General features: G+C 39.0%; 1 pseudogene; it reads left to right on the top strand.

Moving 5' to 3' along the window:
- Nucleotides 1-1721: 1721 nt before the first annotated feature.
- On the top strand, nt 1722-18957 carry LOC117295610 (annotated as a pseudogene).
- The last annotated feature ends 773 nt before the right edge of the window (nt 18958-19730 follow it).

Raw genomic sequence — 19730 nt, 5'->3', positions numbered from 1 at the left:
AAAACACCCTTGTCACACGAAGTTATTTGCATTTAGATGCTTGATTTCGAGACCTCAAATTCTAAATCTGAGGTCTCGAAATCAAATTAGTGGAAAATTACTTCTTTCTCTAAAACTTTGTCACAAGTGAGCCGTTTCTCACCAAGTTATTAATTATTTTGAGTAATTACCAAAAGTGTCCACTACCTTTAAAGACACTGGACACTAATGGTAATTGTCAAAGACTACGTCTTCACAGTTGGCGTAAAATAACAAAACCTGTGAAAATTTGGGCTCAGTTTTTCGTCGAAGTTGCGAGATAACAATAAAAAAACACCCTTTTATAGTCACACGAAGTTGTGCGCTTTCGATGCTCGATTTCAAGAGCTCTCAATCTAATTCTGAGGTCTCGAAATCCAATTCGTGGAAAATTACTTCTTTCTCGGAAAATATATTACTTCATCACAATAAGCTGTTTCTCACGATGTTATCGACATATCCCCGTTATCGTTACTAAGAAAGGTTTTATGCTAATAATTATTTTGAGTAATTACTAACAGTGTCCACTGCTAGAGGTCCTCAGTTGGCAAAAAGGTATTCAACAATCATCTTTTTTAGTGTACATCATGATTGGAAGTGTTTTAATGTTACCAATATTGTTAATCACCCACAACTGGGACCTAATGGAAAAGGGTTTATAAATTGTCAAACCGACTCTAAACTCTACGTAATAACAAAACATTATTTACCTGGTAGGACAATCGTCCAGGAGACGATTTTTTCCTCTTTTTCTTTTCGTGAGGAGATGGTATCTAAGAGGAGGGAGGTGCAGCACTGGTTGAGGGTTGATTTTCGGCGAAGTCGCTCAATACTCGCATCGCATTTGCAACTAAGGGTCCGATCTCCATTTTAGCGTGTTGCACGTTTTCAGTTTCATAAGCAAAAGGATCGGTACAGTATAAAACAAGGCTTAAAACAACCATAAAACATCCCAGGCAAGACCACCTTAGTGGTAGGCGCTTGCCCAATAGTTATGTAACAGTGCTCGTCACGTCACCACGTGTTGCTTAAGAAATACCAGCTGTCTCTATCATTACTGGGTTTTACCTATCATTGGGCCTTATCTATATGAAAATTTAACAGCGCTACCTGTATAATGTGTCTAGCCGCATTCTAAATTTAAAATTATGTATTGAAATTTAATTAGCTTATTTACATTTCGAAGTAAACACGAGTTAGAATTAATAACCAAATTAACCGATTTATAGTAAACAAAATGAACAATTCCACAGCAAGGTTTTTTGCATGCACTCGATGTACCACGAGAAGAGTACGTCATTAACGGAAACGTTTAATAATGAATATTATAAATATTTGTGATGGAAAAGTCTGTATTACCGACGACCATCTCACAATGTGTACAAGAACTTATTTGATCTTACTCAATACAACAATGGACCTGTGTGTAAAGTCCATTAAAGTCCATTAAGCAGGGATTTCTCAACCACAGCACATTCCTTAGCAATGACAGAGTTTTTAGCCGGAAAATAAGGGATAGGCCTATGCCCAAATTTGGCTTAAATGGCCCCATTAATTTGCATAGTCCAACCCCTTGTCTTGACCCATCCAAACATTAAGGTGTCATCGCGTATTCTCTTGATGACAGCCTCATTTTCAATTCGATATCCATCCCCAAAACGACACTTTCCAAAATAGTTTTCAGGGAGACTTAGTACGCAGCAATGGATAAAAAGGTTTTGTGCCGTTGCCCAAAGTGTATGATTCAAGGGGGGAAGTTTGTGTCTCCAAAGACTGAGGTACTTCACACGAGAGAAAATTCTAAACTTCAACAGAAGACCAATCGCGACATTGCTGGATTCTGCGACACGGCCAAACCAAATCCGTTAATAAAGGAACCCTTTTTCGACAAGTCATCGACACGACCATTGTACGCAGGGAGCGGCATCAGTGTTCTCCAAGCTGTAACGATGCTTCTATCAATTCAAGGGCTGTTTCCTGGGGTAAGACTTGTATGAGTTAAACATAACATAATGATTAGAATCTTTAATGCTATTAATTAGATTTAAACAGTCAATGCGTTTTCCGTCACTATCGGTTACCTTTCATTTAACTTTGATAATGGCAACTAGTCAGGATTCCATTTTTACAAAATGAGCCTAAATAGCAAAAAATGACGTGGACATAATACACGTCATGCTTTTTTTTAAATTGTATTGCCTCTTTAAGGGTGCATCATCATGAATAGACCTGGGCCCAATTTCATAGAGCTACTTAAGCAAAAAAATTTGCTTAAGCACAAAATTCATTGCTTAGTAAAAGCAGATTACCGGCCAAGACTCCACTCAATTGTTATGCTAAGTAAACAACAGCTAAATACTAGTCATAAGCAATGTATATGGCGTGAAATTTTGGCCAGTAACATGTGTAAAATAAGCGAGCTATTTTCGTGCTTAAGCAAATTTTTGGCTTAAGCAGCTCTATGAAATTGGCCCCTGCTGTACCCCACTGTGTGGATTTCTTCACAGACTCTGAAATGTCCGTTTCTAATTGACACCGAGTGATAGTTTGGTCAGTCAAGCTCAAAGCACTTTAACTTCACCTTTCCTGTGAAGCAGACTTATTGACAAATGTCAATTTTTTTAATACATTTTATCTCTCAACTGACAAATGGCACACTTTCAAATAGATCTCTGTCTGCGCCAATTTCAATTACTGATATGACAAGACAATTCGTTTGTAACTATAGGTAATACATAATCATTAGGCATATAATATATAATCAATAGGCGTATAATAGGCTGCCTCTAGTGAAGGACATGGCACAATTGGCTTTTGATCCAAAACTATAGGCATGGGGATATGGCCGTAGTAATTCCAAATCGGAACTTTGTTAAGGCCATTCGAAATGAATTCAATACCTCAGAGTATTATGTCTAAAATTCAAGGCATCTGAAAAGCATACAGCATGTGCGACAATTGTGTGTTTTCTTCCAATTATTCTCTCGCAATTTCAATGACCAATGAGTCCCAATTTTCACAGTTTTGTTAATTTATGCACACGTTGGGATGCACAAAGTGAGAAGACTGGTCTTTGACAATGACCAAAGGTGTCACGTGCACGAACACAAACAAAGGCAAATCCATGATTTATAGCAAACAAGGAACAAGGAATTATTGAAACGCATTTCGAAAAAGGGGAAGATAATAAAACAAAGCAAAACTATTAATTTACAATCAATTATTGGGATTTGAGGCTGGAACAAACTTAAAACTACAGTGCCTTTAACTCTTGATCAAAACCGAACGGTTGATGTTTAACCAATCATATTTCCTTAGGTAAGCCAAAGGGCCACCAGCGAGATGCTTCGTGTGCTGCATCATTACATCCTACCAGCAGGGAATATCCTTCCTGACACATTCAACGCTGCAAAGAAGATGGTGGAGGAATTACTGATTCCAGTGAGACGGTATGACGTGTGCCCTCGGGACCATGTCGTTTTTGACGGCAAACTCAAGGATAACACCCATTGCCCAGAGTGCAATGAACCAAGGTAAAAACATGTTTTTGTTATTAAACTTTTATTTAGTTGAAAGTTAAAAGCAGTTGGTCAGACCATTTGGTAAACGTGCTGTAGCAATTTAGGTTGGTCTCGCACCGGCACACTCGGGTGGGGTATCCGCAAGAAGTAATCACGCTAATTCGGCTTTTCGGGGTGGCTCGAAAATTAAAAAGTTTATTCCCTGGGCAGGGAAAAGGGAAGAGGGGCCATCTTGTTTTTCTAATAGCCAACTCTGGAAATCGCGTTTTGACGCTGCAAAAGTCACTTCTCATGCCCCTTTAGCCAGTAATGTCACAGTATTTTACACACTTGAAATGAATAACACTAGAGATAAGCGTATGGAGATTATACAAATGAAAGAGTACTGTATATTTTATTTTGACAAAAACAAATTCAATTTTGTACAGGTATAAAGATGGAACAGCACAGAAAGCATTTCACTATCTGCCACTCATTCCTCGCCTTCGAAGGTGGTACCGGATTCCAACGATCTCAAATACCTTGAAGCGGCATGCCTTAACAGCCGCGGAAACTGTTGTTTCTGATATCCATACATCTCCTGCCTGGAAGGAGATGTACAAAAATGGTGAGTTTGTTGCCTTAAACATGCAACCTTTGTTGTACTTTCATTAAGTGAAAATGTGAACATTAAAACGGAATAAAGAGGGTTTTTTCAAAAACATACCTCAACAAGAGTCAACCTTAGCCCGTATTGCAAATCGATACCAGAGTCACGGCCCACTTTTTGTTTATTTTATATTTTGTGTTGTTGTGGCCCAATCAAAGAATCCAGTTATACCTCAGTGTTATCTTGTATAGATCTTGTTCTTTCAATATTGTTCAGTTTAAATCCCTTGCCCGTCTACATGATCATGTTCATCTCCCAAAGCAACAGCCCATTAGCCTCAACATTTAACCATATGGTGTCCATTTCTTCCTAATAGATTGACTAGTTATCTGTGCCAAGTTCCACTTTTATTACTTTTTTGTACCGTCATCATCGACCTAGTCTAAAACTTAAGTTAACTTTTTGTAATTATTGGTTTTAAACCAGACAGTCAGTGCAACAATGTTCATTTTAGTATATTGAACATCTCCAGTTCCAGCCAACAAACAAGACACACAGTAGAAAATTGCTTTAGCAAATGGACACGGGGGTAAATCAAAAATAAATCTTTAATGGTCTGTCCTTTTGACCATAGCAGAGTCTTTCTCGAATGCAATACAAAAAAAGGGGTAAACTACAAACGCTTAATATGAAGTGTACAACGCCGCAAAAATTAGTGTACGAAAACAACTAATGTTACATTTCCCATTCAACAGAGGGTGTGTTCCAAGGTGATGAACGGTGCCTGTCGTTTGCGTTAAGTGCAGATGGATTCGATCCCTTCAACCATCAAAAAGTACAGTACAGCATGTGTCCAGTGCTGCTCAAGTGTTTGAACTTCAACCATTCGAGTCGTGATAAGATAGGCAGAATGCTACTTTCATCAATTGTTCCAGGTAATATTGCTTTCAGTGTTGGGTTTGCTTCTAAAAATATATATAGTGTTTTTTTTCTTTTTCTTGCTAAACCGGTTATAACACTTTGAACGGCACATTCCACCTGATTCTGCATCTGAAAGTCTTGATCCGATAACAGAAAATCAACGAACACACACAAGCCTTCAATTAAAGGATGTGTATGTTTGGTAATGACTATGCAAACTAATGTCACAACTTGGTATGAAGTACTGCAGCTTTAAACAGTGTCAAGCATTACAATTCCGAGAAACTTGCAACTTCTGTGTGAAAATATTAACTCCTGTTTTCGGCAATTTCGTAAAAACAAGACACACTTTAAAATGAAAGTTATACAGTTGGGTCTATAGTTTTGTTGTGTCAGTTGGCTCAAATTGCCAATCGTCAGCAGCTTTACAAGGTATTTGAAATGAAAAAACAATTGTCTTGGCTGCGTTGATTGAACAGGTAATCAAAATAGAAGCGCATTTAATCAGCTATCTTACTGTCACTCATCAAAACACAGGGCCATGTGGACCGTCTGATATAAATCCCTACATGGCGCCACTTGTTGACGAACTTGAACAACTGGAAAACGGGATAGACTGCTTTGACGCATCGATAGGGAGTAACTTCAAGCTAAAGGGGCGTGTTATAATGGGAGTGTTTGACAACCCCGGCTCTTCCAAAGTGCTCAAGTTCGCTGGCCCAGGCTCAATAATTAATGCCTGCAGACACTGCACAATAGAAGGTAACTTTAAAATTCACAACATGTATTATGACCGAGGCAACCTCACTATGCAACTAAAGACTAATTATGCAATGGAACTAGTTTGGTACATCACCTCACTGGTGTAACTAGGGCATCACCAACCAAACCCCTCTTGAAACAAAATGAAACAATTCAGTTACGCAACTGAGTCAGCTGACCATCCTCTTCAAGATCCCAAGAGCAATACACACAGTGTAAACCCAGCCCACAAATAAATAAACAGATAAATAAACAAAGGATCAAACAAACAAACAAACAAGAAATATCAATAATAGCAAACAATGTTTCACAGTCAAGTCATTGTGGCGTAATCGAAATGTTCGTTCATAAATATAACGCGGTGATGTTGACCCCACCCCTCCTATTTCTTGATTGATTTATCTAGCACCTGTATAATTTCACTTGATTTTTGTTTCTACTATTGTAGGGAAGTACAGCCAGGAGTACCGAAAAGTTTTATACCTGGACAACAGGAGGTTTCTGAGGGGGGACGACGTTTTGCGGAGCCGTGACCAGTTCAAAGATGTTGAAGCAAGGGGCCCCCATCCTCCTCACTTGAAAGAAAAGGAGCTAAAGGATGGACGGATGGTGGCCGAGCTTCACAAAAGGGCGTTGACTTCTCCAACTGAAAAGCAACGCAAAAAGGCAAAGACAGATGCGGGAAAGTTGGAGAAGTCAACGGGAAAAAAGGGCATCGAAGAGCTGGCACGGCTTCCGTATTACACTGACATGGACGTCCCTGTTGAACTCATGCACACTATCCAGGTAAGGAATCCCGCCCGAGTAATATGCATGTGATTTGTTTTCACTGAACTCGAGTATAGGCCTACCGAGTAAACGGAGCTGAATACACATCTTTGTATATGGGTAAAAACAAAAATGAATAACCTCTTTTCTATCAACAAGATAACGGCCCAAAGTATCTGTGTTGTAATATTGGCTAACTAAAGGTAAAAAAAATGTGAACGATATGCTGAATATAGCTGTCAGTCCGTTCAAAAAGAGAAGGCTGACTGTTAATTCGTAATATATCAAACTATTTCCAAACGCACGACTTTCTGTTCTATGAATAATGACACTTCGCGGCGGTTTAAATAGCGAGACAAGTGCTAGAACAAAATTGACTACCAGGAGATACAGAGGCTGGGATTATTACCGCAAAGCGACCAAATAACAGAGATACGGCACTATGCAATCCATCATATCCGTTACAACTCGTTATGTCTTTAAGGTCATAATAAATAAGTTTTGATATTTTAAGTTGGTATTTAAATTCCATTTAAACGTGCAGGTTGTGATGAAGAAGTTCTTCGGTCTGTTCACGGGTAGGGACAGCACAGAAAAGATGTTTGCTGCGGAGACCTCCCTGGGCCGACACACCAACGCCTCCAAAGCACAATCCCCATGGACCCTTACCCCCCAAGAAAGGAAGGACGTCGATGAAAGGTTAATGCAGATTCGGGTCCCTTGCGACTTCGATTGGTCTCCAAAGAAGCTGTTTGCTAAACCCACTTTGCCATACATGAAATGCAGCGACTGGAAAAAGGTAGTTAGTAATTGTACTTATTCGTAAGACAAACAAACAAGCAGCAAACAAACAACAAACAAACAAACATTCCTTTGAAAATTTACATCAACATCAGAACAATTATTATTATTATTATTATCATCATCATTATTATTTGAACCAACGGACTACGCTATCCTAAAGCAGATCTGTTTAAATCCTACTTTTTAACAGCAAGTACCGAAGCAAAATAGTAGGACCGGAACGCAATAAAAAAAATATATTGGTTTACTGGAGAATCATTTATTGAAAACCAACACTTCAAAAACGTTTTTGTATACTCAAAATGTGACCCCTAAGGGGTAAAAGGAAAAACAATTTTGAGGCATGTGTGTGGCAATTATTGTATTTTACTATTTTAACATAAATTGAACCATAACATGGATTTTTATAGTAAACGGTTTCAACCGCTTTTCGAAGCAATGTGTTTCTTGTAAAAGTGTAATGTCTTTAATACATTTTAATACAGCTTGCATCTAATGGTATATTAAAGTATGCCATGAAGGGAACGATGGGAAACAGCCAAAGGAAGACCTTTTTCAGGCTTTGCGACGTCATACGAGATTTAACCGACCACAAAATAGATCTTAACTGTCTGTCGGAGTTGGATGACGAGGTACATCGTGTTTTCTCCCTGATCGAACGAGATTTCCCCCTCGGCATTCAGGTAATGTGAAGGCTGTGAGATTGTGTTATTTGAGTCAGAAACAAGAACAAAACTATTTGGATCCTGGAATAATTTTTTTCAGTTTATTAGTGTGTGACGCGTAATATAACAACTACCAACTTACAACACTTTTAAATGGTGCATAAAACCTTCAAACGTAAGGTTCTATTATATACATTCTTATTGATTCAATGTTCTTTATAATATGGACCTATTAGTGCAGCTGCTAAGGTGAACAATTGTGCACTTTGTGGTAAAAGCATGAAATTTGCTATGATGGTTGGTATTGGGCTAATTAACAATTTAAGACCGGGACCCACCTTGGGTCTCGCTTATTTAGGGGCGGAGCCTCATTTGCATAAAAAGGGGGGGGGTCTTTGATATAAATATTGGGCAAAATCATACTTAGAATAATTTTTTTTTGTTCTTTGGACCAGAAATATAAACTTGAAAATCATAATTATAAGTTAGAACATAAATTAGTGAAAAAATTCCTTTTTGTGGGCGGAGTTTCAATATTTCTAAAAGTGGGCGTTTTAAAAACAAAGTTTTATCTTCAGTGAACTATTACTGTTTTTTAATTGTTTTTTAAGCTGATTTATGTTATTTGAATAGAAATACTATAAAAGAATACATTTTTCCCATGAGTTTAAATAGTTTCTTTATTTATCCCCTCTTTTGTGGGCGGGGCCAGAGTAGTAAACGAGGGTGTGTCTAAATTACACATGTGTAATACAGCCAAGAATGCACAAGCAGCCAACAATCTCATCAACAATACAGGAATGAAAGTATGTCCTGGGCCGGCAAAATCTGATACTCTGTCATAGTAATGACATCAGACATACATGTGCTGTAAAATCGTCGGTTATGTATGCTATGGCTATGGCAAACTCAAGCTCTCAAATCACGCCATTATACCCACACAGTGTGATCTGGCACCATGCCATGCAGGCCAGAACAATAAGTAAAATTTATATTAGCAGTTTTTTTGCAATTTTGAGAAAGGTTTGCAGGTTGGCGATGAATCCACTCATACAGTGTAGTTATTCGGTTGGGATGTGTTGGAATGATCACTGAGCTGTAGCATACATGTCGGAATACTGAAATAGGTAACATGTACAGGGAAAAGGAAAAGTGGTGAGTTGGTATTTGATGAGGCCATTAGAGAGGCCATTGAAATCTACCAGTACGACCCAAGTTAATGGGGGTTTAGGAAAGGTATTGTGGATAGAGGGTCGATATCCATGGTCAGGAAGAGAAGAAGCCAAATGTCATTTAGGTGGAGGCTGATGTTTTGAAGAAGAGTGTCGTGAAATTTCAATGGCCTCTCAAGGCATTCGTGGTGGCATTCGTGGCTTCTTGTTCTTCTTATCGTGTCCACACACACTATATATTGTGTTTCAGCAAGGTCCTCAGTTCTGTATTCCTGTTCCATAGTTTGTGGCTCTGTCTTACATATGCAGGTAACGTCTTCTAGATATCCCCACTTCTTGAGAGACACGTTGCACCGGCCAGTTGATGTTCTAAGTTTGTTGAGGCACTTCTATTCAGCCCAACCTGAGTCAGCATCAGGGAGGAGTTCTTCCGAATCACTTATGTCCATGGATGTTCTAGGTGGAAGTTTACCAAGTCTCTCATGTCACATGGCAGTTCGAAGAGCCCTGGCTTCTGCACTTGGTTTGACTTTGTTGAGGAAGCTTTTCTTGGACCGAGTCTATTCTTAGCAGGTGTGTGGCTGAATGGAGGGTTTCGCTCGTGGTCTGGCTATACCAGAAAGTTTGTACAGGCTATCAGTTGGTGTTGGTCTGAGGCATCCAGTGATGAGTCGGCATGTAGCATTGATGGCTTGATCAATCTTCTTAGTGTGGGTAGATCTTTCCCAGACTGGGCACGCATACTCTGCAGATGAAAAACAAAGGGCTAAGGCTGTTGATCGAAGAGTGTCTGGGATGGCACTCCATCTTGTTCCCAGTAAGTTTGCTGACAATGTTGTTTCTTGCACAGACTTTGGCTTTGGTCTTCGCAACATGAGTCTTAAAGGAGAGGCAGCGGTCTAGGGTGACACCTAGATACACTGTATGAACACAGTTTTCAAGAAGAGCCCCAAACCAGGAGACGTTCAGTTGGCATTTGGCTTTTCGATTACAGAGATAAAAGGCTGAATGAGAGTGATGAGCTCTGCAGCACTATAGTCAATTCGATGATCGGTTAAAGAATCCCTCGTTTTATGATGAAGTTTCTTGTGAGCGGAGGGTATATTGGCCTTATGCCTGATTGATTGAACATACACGGAAGAAAGTGAGTAGTGGTATGTGGTTGACCTTGGGTATGGGAAACATATAGTTAAGTTTAGGGCGGCTTGGTGGTGTTAATCTGGTTGAAACTGTCCATACCATTGCGGTGACCCTACAATTGCCTTTAAAACTCCTCTGCAGAAGGTGGCTGTCAAAATTGGGACCAGAAACAATATGATCCACAATCTCACTGGTAAATTCTTGGTAGCAAATGCCGAAACACTTTGCTCATCGGCGCTAGCTATCTGCCACTGTGGGCTGAGTATTGTGATCCAGTTTGGAGAAACTCTCAAGCCTACTCGATATTCAATTGAACAGCACCATGAGGACCATCGCTGGTGCTGTTAGCTGCACAAAGACTGATTGGCTACCAGTCCTGAGTAAGGCAAATTTCCCTATTCAGATGATCCAAAGAGAGTGTGCCATATCAGTGATGGTTCTGCAAAGCTAAAGCAGAAAAGCGGCGCACGCAGTGGCAAGGTCCAGACGGCACAAGTTCCTGATGAAATAGGATCGCACCATCCAGTTCCCGGGGATAGACCTTCCCAATGGTAAAATGTACCTCCTGAACCGATTCCGCACTAACTCGTCACTCCAACTAGCCAATTCTCTTCACTCTGACTCAATTAATCAACTGCAGAGACAGCAAGGGTCAGTCGCACCGATCTCCTGTGTCCACGTCCTATAGAGCTTTGTGGTCGATTTCAATAGGCCAGGCAGTTGTTTACCCCAAGATGATCTTGGACGGCCTCTGGATATTTTCCAGCCAGGAGCTGGTGCTAGGCCTCCCCTGGAGTTGCTGGCGATGCGAAGAGCCTTTTTAGCTGGGGTGTTGTCAGCCAGGCGAGCGACATGACAAAAGAAAGCAGAAAGGCGGCGTTGAATCACTCAGACTGGCAAACCCACAACTCCAACAGACCAACTCACAACTCCGACAAAGGCTATCCTGTCCTATATATTGAACACCAGAGACACAAGTTGTCGGAACCTTGAACAAGAGGGTGTGTTTAGATGCTAGGGTAATGGAAGAAGAACTGGTGTACAACGGTCAATGTTGGTTATTTTTCATTGGAAACTGTGGTGGAGGGTGTTGTCTTGTTTCTTTGTGGTGGGGATCAGGCATCTAGACAGCTATTGCCAGACTGCCCTTGTCCCATTGTGAACATGGTGAACTTGATGCTTGGGTATTGCTGGTTGAGGTATCTGTATAGCATTTTGGGGGCTGATAGGTAGAGTCGGGCCACATCATCAGTTCGAATGAGCTCTTGTGGGAATTTGGAGAGGCAAAAACTGTATAAGAATACTCAATATCAAGGCATCACTGCTGGTTCGATTTGTTTAGCACCCAATCGTTTACTCTCAAGAGGGAGCAAAGAAGTGCTGTGAGTAAATTGTAAACACTGTTACTGCAAACAATTATTCAGTGCATACTGAAAATGTAGACATATTGTAATTAAATGTCTATACATGTATTTACATGGTTTTGCATGCATCAGTACAACAATCAAGGGGCTAGAATGGCATGTTTTATTTTATCCCCACTTTCAAAAAATGTGACTCCCCCCACAAAAGGGGCAGGAATAAAGACTATTTAAATAACTATTTTACTGTTATTATGTATTTTAGTCTAAAAAAAATTAGCAGAGAAAAGCAAATTTAGTCAAAATTAACATTATTATATTTTTTACCCCCCTTCTTTCTTAAAAATTTGACTCCGCCCACAAAATGGGCAGAATTCAAGACAGTTAATAATTTTCAAACAATTATTGAACTGTTATCATGTATTTTAGTCTAAAAAAATGAGCAGAATATTTTTTCAAATAGTCAAAACTGACATATTAAATTTGTTACCCCCCACTTTCTTAAAACGTAGCCCCACCCCTAAAATGGGTGAGATCCAAGATGGGTCCAAGTCTTAAAATGATCTTTAGGGTGTATATAACAACTGCAGGAAGTTTCATGCTTTTACCACAAAGTGCACAATTTGTCCACATATGGGCCTTAGCAGCTGGACTATATTTATACACTATAAACATGAAAATCAGCTCGCCTTTGGAGTGTGCAGACTTGAATGTCATGTTTGGCTAATCAAACAAGTTGGGCGTTTGTAACCGTTGGCGTTTGTTATGAAACGCAAAGATGTTTTAGAAATAGAATATTATAAACCACACAAAATGTGTCTGCGCCAGCAAATTGCCTCTTTTCACATTAATACTTTGCGCAGTAAAACATTAGACCGTTGTCGTTCACGACGTATACGGAAAACTGTGCAATTTCGAGGCATATTTTGGTTGATCATTCTTTTTTACTTAAATAATGCATCTTTCTGATCTTATGCAAACGGTCTACCATGGATGTGGACATTTCTAACTCCACGGTGTACCGAAGCTTTTCAAAGACCAACTTGACCGATCCATGCAACGTGTCCCTTTATAAACTCTCTCTTCTCAGGGTTGTTATTATGATGTCTCCCGGAAACAGTTTGTGTTGGTTTTTAGTGAGTTTTCTTTGGAGGTTGACAAACATCAAAATCGATTGACGTTTTTGCTCTTCCATGCTTCACAGACACTGTGTATGCACATCATGCACCACTCTACTGATACGCTGTATAAGTACGGACCGGCCACATCGCAGTGGATGTACGGGTTTGAAAGGTTCATGGCATTTCTAAGTGGACGAATTCATAACCGTAAACAGCCCGAAGCAACGGCTATTGAGGCATACAGAGTAAGTACTGATTTGTAATGTGACATGGACCTGTCACACAATGTATCAATCATGGATATGAGTGTAGGTCATACCTATTGCGATTCGATGTTTTGGTTTCAAGAACAAAGAGCTCTTAGCAACACAGTTAACAAAGGTATAGTAGACCTGTCCAGCAAGTTATCTTCCTAATAAGTTATTTTGGGCCTATCCATGGAAAATGTACAATAATGTTTATGCTCATAGGAAAAATCCGTCACATATCCATGAATAAATAATTAATTTGAACAACACATAGAATAAACAATACATCATTGTCATTGTTAGCATAAAAATTTACTTGTAAAAAGCGGTTGGGAGCTGTTGAAATTATAAAACATCGTGAAAAACGGCTCCCTCTGAAGTAATGTAGTTTTAGAGAAAGAAGTAATTTCCACTAAAATATTTGAACTTGATTTCAAGACAACAGAGTTAGATTTTGCGGTCCAAAAATCAAGCATCTGAAAGTACACAACTTCGTGTGACAGGGGTTGCTTTTCTCCCATTCTCGCAACTTTTACGACCAATTGAGCTCAAATGTTAACAGGTTTAGACTGGTCTTTGAAAAAGGGTCCAGTGTCTTTAAAACAATGTACATCGAATGCAATGTATGCATTGTTGAAGAATTTGTCAAGGCCCTCTTCGAACTTTTTATCTCGTTGTGATATTTTAAAATAATATGTGTGCATCTACTAGTTTAACATTTTATTTCACGATTTTACATAACTTCTGAGTATATGTAATTATTGGTTTTGTTTTTACCTACAGATGTATGAATTTAGCCAGTTTATGGCAATGGCTGGTTATCTTCCGGAGGGCAGTGTTTGCACCAGCAATACGCTGACCATCCTTGCTGCTACCGATGATGGCAGTAAAGTTCAAGGTAAGTGTGCTTATAAGAGTGTGTACTCACATAAGAAGAGAGCTGCAAAACGTACGGAACAGGAATTGCGTTGACCTTATCTTAAAATTGTAAAATGTACATCTGTACTGTATCATTGAAGGACAGTTAAGCGTGAGATAAGCGTGAATATCTCATTTATAGCTTTAATTATTCAAAATCGCCAACAAACCCTAAAAGCTCTATCAAGGTTAAATAATTAATTTCTGCCTCGTCACAAGTTGTACCGCCTGTGCAAAATTTACGAGATACCCTGGTTCCCAAGGAAGGTGCAACCAAAAGGTTTTTTCAAGACACAAGTTACCTGTATTTAGGGATCTATAATTATAAACATTGAACAATGTAATGCGCTGCTACCCTTACTGCTATTTACAAGAATTGTATTGTACTATTTTTCTTTGTAGACGGGACTGTTCACCTCCTTAAAGGAAAACGGCCTCAGGTTGAGGTGACCATCCCTGCAGAGGACCTCTCGATTCTAAGGGAGAAGGGTGTTACTGCTGATGTCGCCCAAAAAATTTTTCTGGCACAGAGGGAACACCCAAGACGTCAGAAGTACACTTGTCATGAAATTGACTCAAGCAAGTCTGTTATTTCTTCGATAGTTGCTGGTCTTTTCATGACAGGTGGAACTCCATCAAACAGATTGGGTGAGGGGTACCTGTTCTTTGGACAGGTACTTCATTTCCTTTTGTGCCAAACTGGGACTGGACATCAGCAGTTTGCCAAAATTCAGTGGAAAGAGGCGCCCGTTGAGGACTGTAACGTTCCGGGTTTATGGCGAGTGGGAGGACGGGGCACGATACATAAAACAACAGTTGTATCCATTTCGGATCTTTCGCCACCGTTCACCACTGCTGTAGACTCGGACGAAAATTTATGGATATTAGATTTTAATCGTAAGTATGTGAGTAATAATTATTTTGAGTAATAACGTACATACGGTTGAATTTACCTCCTTAAAGACAATGGACACTATTGCTAATTGTCAAAGACCAGTCTTCTCACTTGGTGTATCTCAACATTATGCATAAAATAACAAACCTGTGGAAATATGAGCTCGATTGGTCATCGGAGTTGCGAGATAACTTTGTCACACAAAGTTGTGTGCTTTCAGATGCTTGATTTCGAAAACTTAAATTCTAAACTTAAGGTCTCGAAATCAAATTCGAGGAAAATTATATTCTTTCTCGAAAACTACGTTACTTCAGAGGGAGCCGTTTCTCACAACGTTTTATACTAACAACCTCTCCCCATTACTCGTTACCAAGTAAGGTCTTATGCTAATACTTATTTTGAGTAATTACCAATAGTGTCCACTGCCTTTAGTTCATCGGCTCAATCGATAATAAAACATTTTCGTGGCCACTACGTTATTTCATCTGAAAGAGAACACATATTTATATAATGACATTACGTTTGGGGAACAATGAGCTTCAATGCAAGCGTTGGTTATATCAATGTGCCCCCAAATTTCCCATAAACTACACTATACTTCAGAGGGAGCTGTTGCTCACAATGTTTTATAATATCAATAGCTCTCCATTGCTCCTTGCCAAGTTATGCCAACAATTATTTGGAGTAATAATTACCAATAGTGCCCAGTGCCTTCACTATATGCTTCAAGCAACCAACAGGAACGGCGGAAGCCGCCACCAGAAAGCACTAAAAAAATGTCTGACTTTCCAGTGTCAAATCTGCAATTATACTCAATGTATGAGTTTCGGTAGCGTGCCAAAAAAGAAAATAGATATTCAGCTTCAAAGCAGTTTTACAATTGTATTAAATCATTTTTTTAAAGTCCTGTACTGGGGGTGTGATCAGTTAACGAGGGATACCAGTTAACAAGTAAATTCTCTCCATTTAGTGTGATTTGAGCTTGTAAACTTATACTTTTGGTAAGTACACTTCATGTAGTAATTTTGTTTCATTTTTGGTACCAAAATGATGATGAAATAGTTTTGGTTGTTTAAATTTGTATTAAAAAAGAAAAATAAAACACGTCAGCACAAGTTGTCAACTTAAAACCTGCCGTGTTTTTATTGGGGCATGCCATTTCTTTTAAAAACAGAGGATGCTGCTGTGTAGTATGGTTCGTTGACTTGAGTCACCTTTTCACTTGCTTCTGTGAAAGTGTTTTTTTATATAGATTTAATTGTTCAGTTTCAGGAATGTTTGATACCTGTTTGTGAATGTAACCCACCCAGGTTTAGGCTGACAGACGAACGCACAGCTTCACACAGAACAGGCTACTCCTCTTATTTACTTCAGTATAGGCCTATAGTTTGGTTTTAAGTACACTCAGCATGATACAACTTAAAGGAACACGTTGCCTTGGATCGGTCGAGTTGGTCTTTGAAAAGCGTGTGTAACCGTTTGATATGAAATGCACATGGGTAAAAAGATGTTGTAAAAGTAGAACACAATGATCCACACAAACATGCCTCGAAATTGCGTGGTTTTCCTTTTACCTCGTCGACTAACACGGTCGGCCATTTATGGGAGTCAATTTTTTTACTCCCATATATGCCCGACCGTGTTAGTTCGCACAGTAAAGAGCAAACCTCGCAATTTCAAGGCAACTTGTGTGGATCATAGTATTCTACTTTTAAACAGTTTTCTAACTACATGCATTTTATAAAAAATTGTTACAAACGCTTTTTATAGACCAACTCGACCGATCCAAGGCAACGTGTTCCTTTAATTCGGTTTTAGAATGTTCTGTGCTAAAGGATTCGTGGAAGTATAATGTACAATCGATGCACTTGATAATTCTGCTCCCTTGGGTTAGGCTATATGCGGTAAGATCTATGCGTGTATTTGTTTATGTAAAGCCCACATGTGTTATGTACCTTGTACAATGTAGGCCTATACTGAACTTAAATGGTGGCACTTATCATAAACATTACACTCTGACTTGTTTTAACAAGTTAAAGTACGGTCCAGGCAACCTTTGCAATACAAATAATCATACACAATAAATGACTTTCTCTGTGCAAAACCAACACATGTTTGCTGTAAACAAATTATGGGGTCATAGAGAAAGTTGGTGGTGAACGACGATGATGAAAAAAAAAATGCTAATTTAGTTTGATGGTGGCCAATTATTTACGGTAAAAGACAATCAGGTTTCGCGTCTTAAATCAGAATTAATGAATGGTTCAATTATTTAGATGCCTGAATTTTAGAAATCAATGCATATAAACTTTATGAAACAAAAAATTTAAAAGTTCCTTTAAACAAAATCACGGGCTACTCTTGAGAATCCCTTGGGTTAGTAATTTTAATATAGGACTATCAAGCATAAATCATGTGAAGCATGTGTATTATACATTAATTTTCTCGCAAGTATCCTGAAAGCGGGATTCAATTCAATCTTGTGATAGAGTAATTTTCCACTAACCTAAATTTAACATTGTGTATATTACCATTGAATTATTACCATTGAATGTCATGTCCTCCGAGTGAAACATTTGTGAACAGACAAAACCTGATGACATCATTTTTAGAAAAAAATGGGCCGTACATTTAAAACAAATTGCTTGTAAAAATTATTTATACTGTTTATCTTTATGTAGGGTTTTCCACCTGTGTTTTAATGTGTTCAGTTGTTCCTGTGTGTTGTAGCGGTTAGTTGATCATTTTCTTTTGATTGTTCGTTGCCGCAAAGTGTATTGCTGTTAAATATTGTATTGTATAAATTGACGCAACTTAGCCGTTGGCTACAAGTTAAAAAATAATAATGAAACGGAGACTTTGTTTGTTCAAACCTTAATGGTTTCTCACGCACATAAATACTCTATTGGCGATGATTCTGATAAATGTATTGCCATACTTGCTATATAGCATGGGAAAGGCCGGGATCGTATAGATATATAGGGGATAAACTAAGATGGTTATACCAAAATAAATGCGTGTTCAAGGGTGCCAAACTGCAGCATGTCTGCGGTCGCACTTCGTTCCTTCGCAGTTTCAAGACATGTATTTAGATTGGAATAAAAGCATCTGGCACAAATGACGGTCCATATTAAATGCTGACCACTATTAGGCTTTTAGGCATTAGTTTCGAAAAAAAATAGTTTCGTACAATATATTAAATTAAAAAAACAATAGGTGAGGGCAACCAAAGTTGCAGGTAAACCTGCGCCGCATTTATTGAAGATTCAATTTCGAAAGTTTATTTGCGCTGTAAAATTGCCGTTTCGACTGTGTCAACTAGAGGAGTCTCAAAAGTAGTAAAACATTGATATCAGCCATGGCTCAATAGTTGGCCTAAATAAAAAGAGAGAGAGAGAGAGAGAGAGAAAAAAACGGCAAGTTCTTTGAGGTTCCTACCAGCATGAGTCTGTGGATGGTTTGGTATGGTTCGAATTCATTTATGAAATCGGGGTTAGACGACAAGTTATACGAATGGGACAAATTTTTGGGAACGTATAAGTTAAAACACGGAGGAAGAAGTAAGTTAAAACTGTACGCAAAGGAACTTTTACTTTCACTTCAAAAGCTTCACTTCAAACGATAACCCATTTGGGACATGTATACAATAAGGTTGAATAAATCAGTTGGCAATACAACAGGCCCTGTGGATAGTGTATCCATGCACGTCGACCACCACACTAGCTTTGGCATTGCCTGGATGGGGGTAAACCTCAATATGGCAGTGCCATATTTTTATTTTAGAATTCAGCACACACTTGTGCACGCGGGATGTGTGTGTGTGTGTACACATGCACGTAGGCCGGGTATGACTGTGTGTGAGAGTGTCCCCAAGTAGGGTCATGGCCTGAACAGAGCTCCATGGTCTGAAGGTCACTCTTATCACCTAGGTGTTGGGTCGTTAAATGTGACAGTCGTTAAGTCCACTTAGTTCAGTAATTGAATTATTCACTGTTGATGCTGACAGGAGTGTGGTATCTCTGAGGAAGGTGAATTTGCCGTGAAATTGCCATGAATACTTTTGGCAATAACTGAGCAGCAGAGATGCCCTGAAATTGCCGTGAATTTACCGTGAGCTCTAATTTCACGGCGAAACGGATTTTCATGGCAATTTCAGGGTGAAGTTGTTCATATAGTGTTCTTTGACAAAGGACAAATTTAATTAATGTTTGCAAATACATCGTGTACTGCTGTGAATTGTAAAAACATGTCTCAATAAATTGACCACATTGTTTTATAAAGTTCCTATAAATTTGTGACAAAGATTCTATTTGATTACATACAAACTCTAGAACTTGCCAATAATGCTAATAATGCACTGACCTTATGTCTTATGCACACCTGTACAGACATTTTTGTAGCCAAATTGTGGAAATTAAATTTAAGAAGTGGAAAATCTGGATTTGTGTTTTGCTACAAGTTCTTCTGTTGGTAGTAGTGGTGGTGGTATTAGGGGGGGGGGATGGCGGCTGTGGGTAGAAGCCATCCTTGCACCATTAGCGGTAAGCCTGGGCGACTAGTGTCGGACTCCAACTATTGAATCCTTAGTCGAGTCGCGACTATTGTTTTCAACTATCCGGTTAAACGTGCTACAAAAATAGTAAAACAAAAATTATGTCTACCTGTTTGGTGAACCAATTTAGTCGCTCATTACTATTCATGACAACATAATTTACTTACAGAACACAGTCAGACATCAGTGACACAAATCTTCAATCTTTTCCGCTTGAATTAGACTATAATATTGTGCTTGCGGCACACATTGCCACAGTGCATCGTGATAATTAA

The sequence above is a fragment of the Asterias rubens genome, chromosome 10 (assembly GCF_902459465.1).
Source record: "Asterias rubens chromosome 10, eAstRub1.3, whole genome shotgun sequence".
NCBI classification, from domain to species: domain Eukaryota; kingdom Metazoa; phylum Echinodermata; class Asteroidea; order Forcipulatida; family Asteriidae; genus Asterias; species Asterias rubens.
This window is presented reverse-complemented; position numbering and strand designations above follow the sequence as displayed.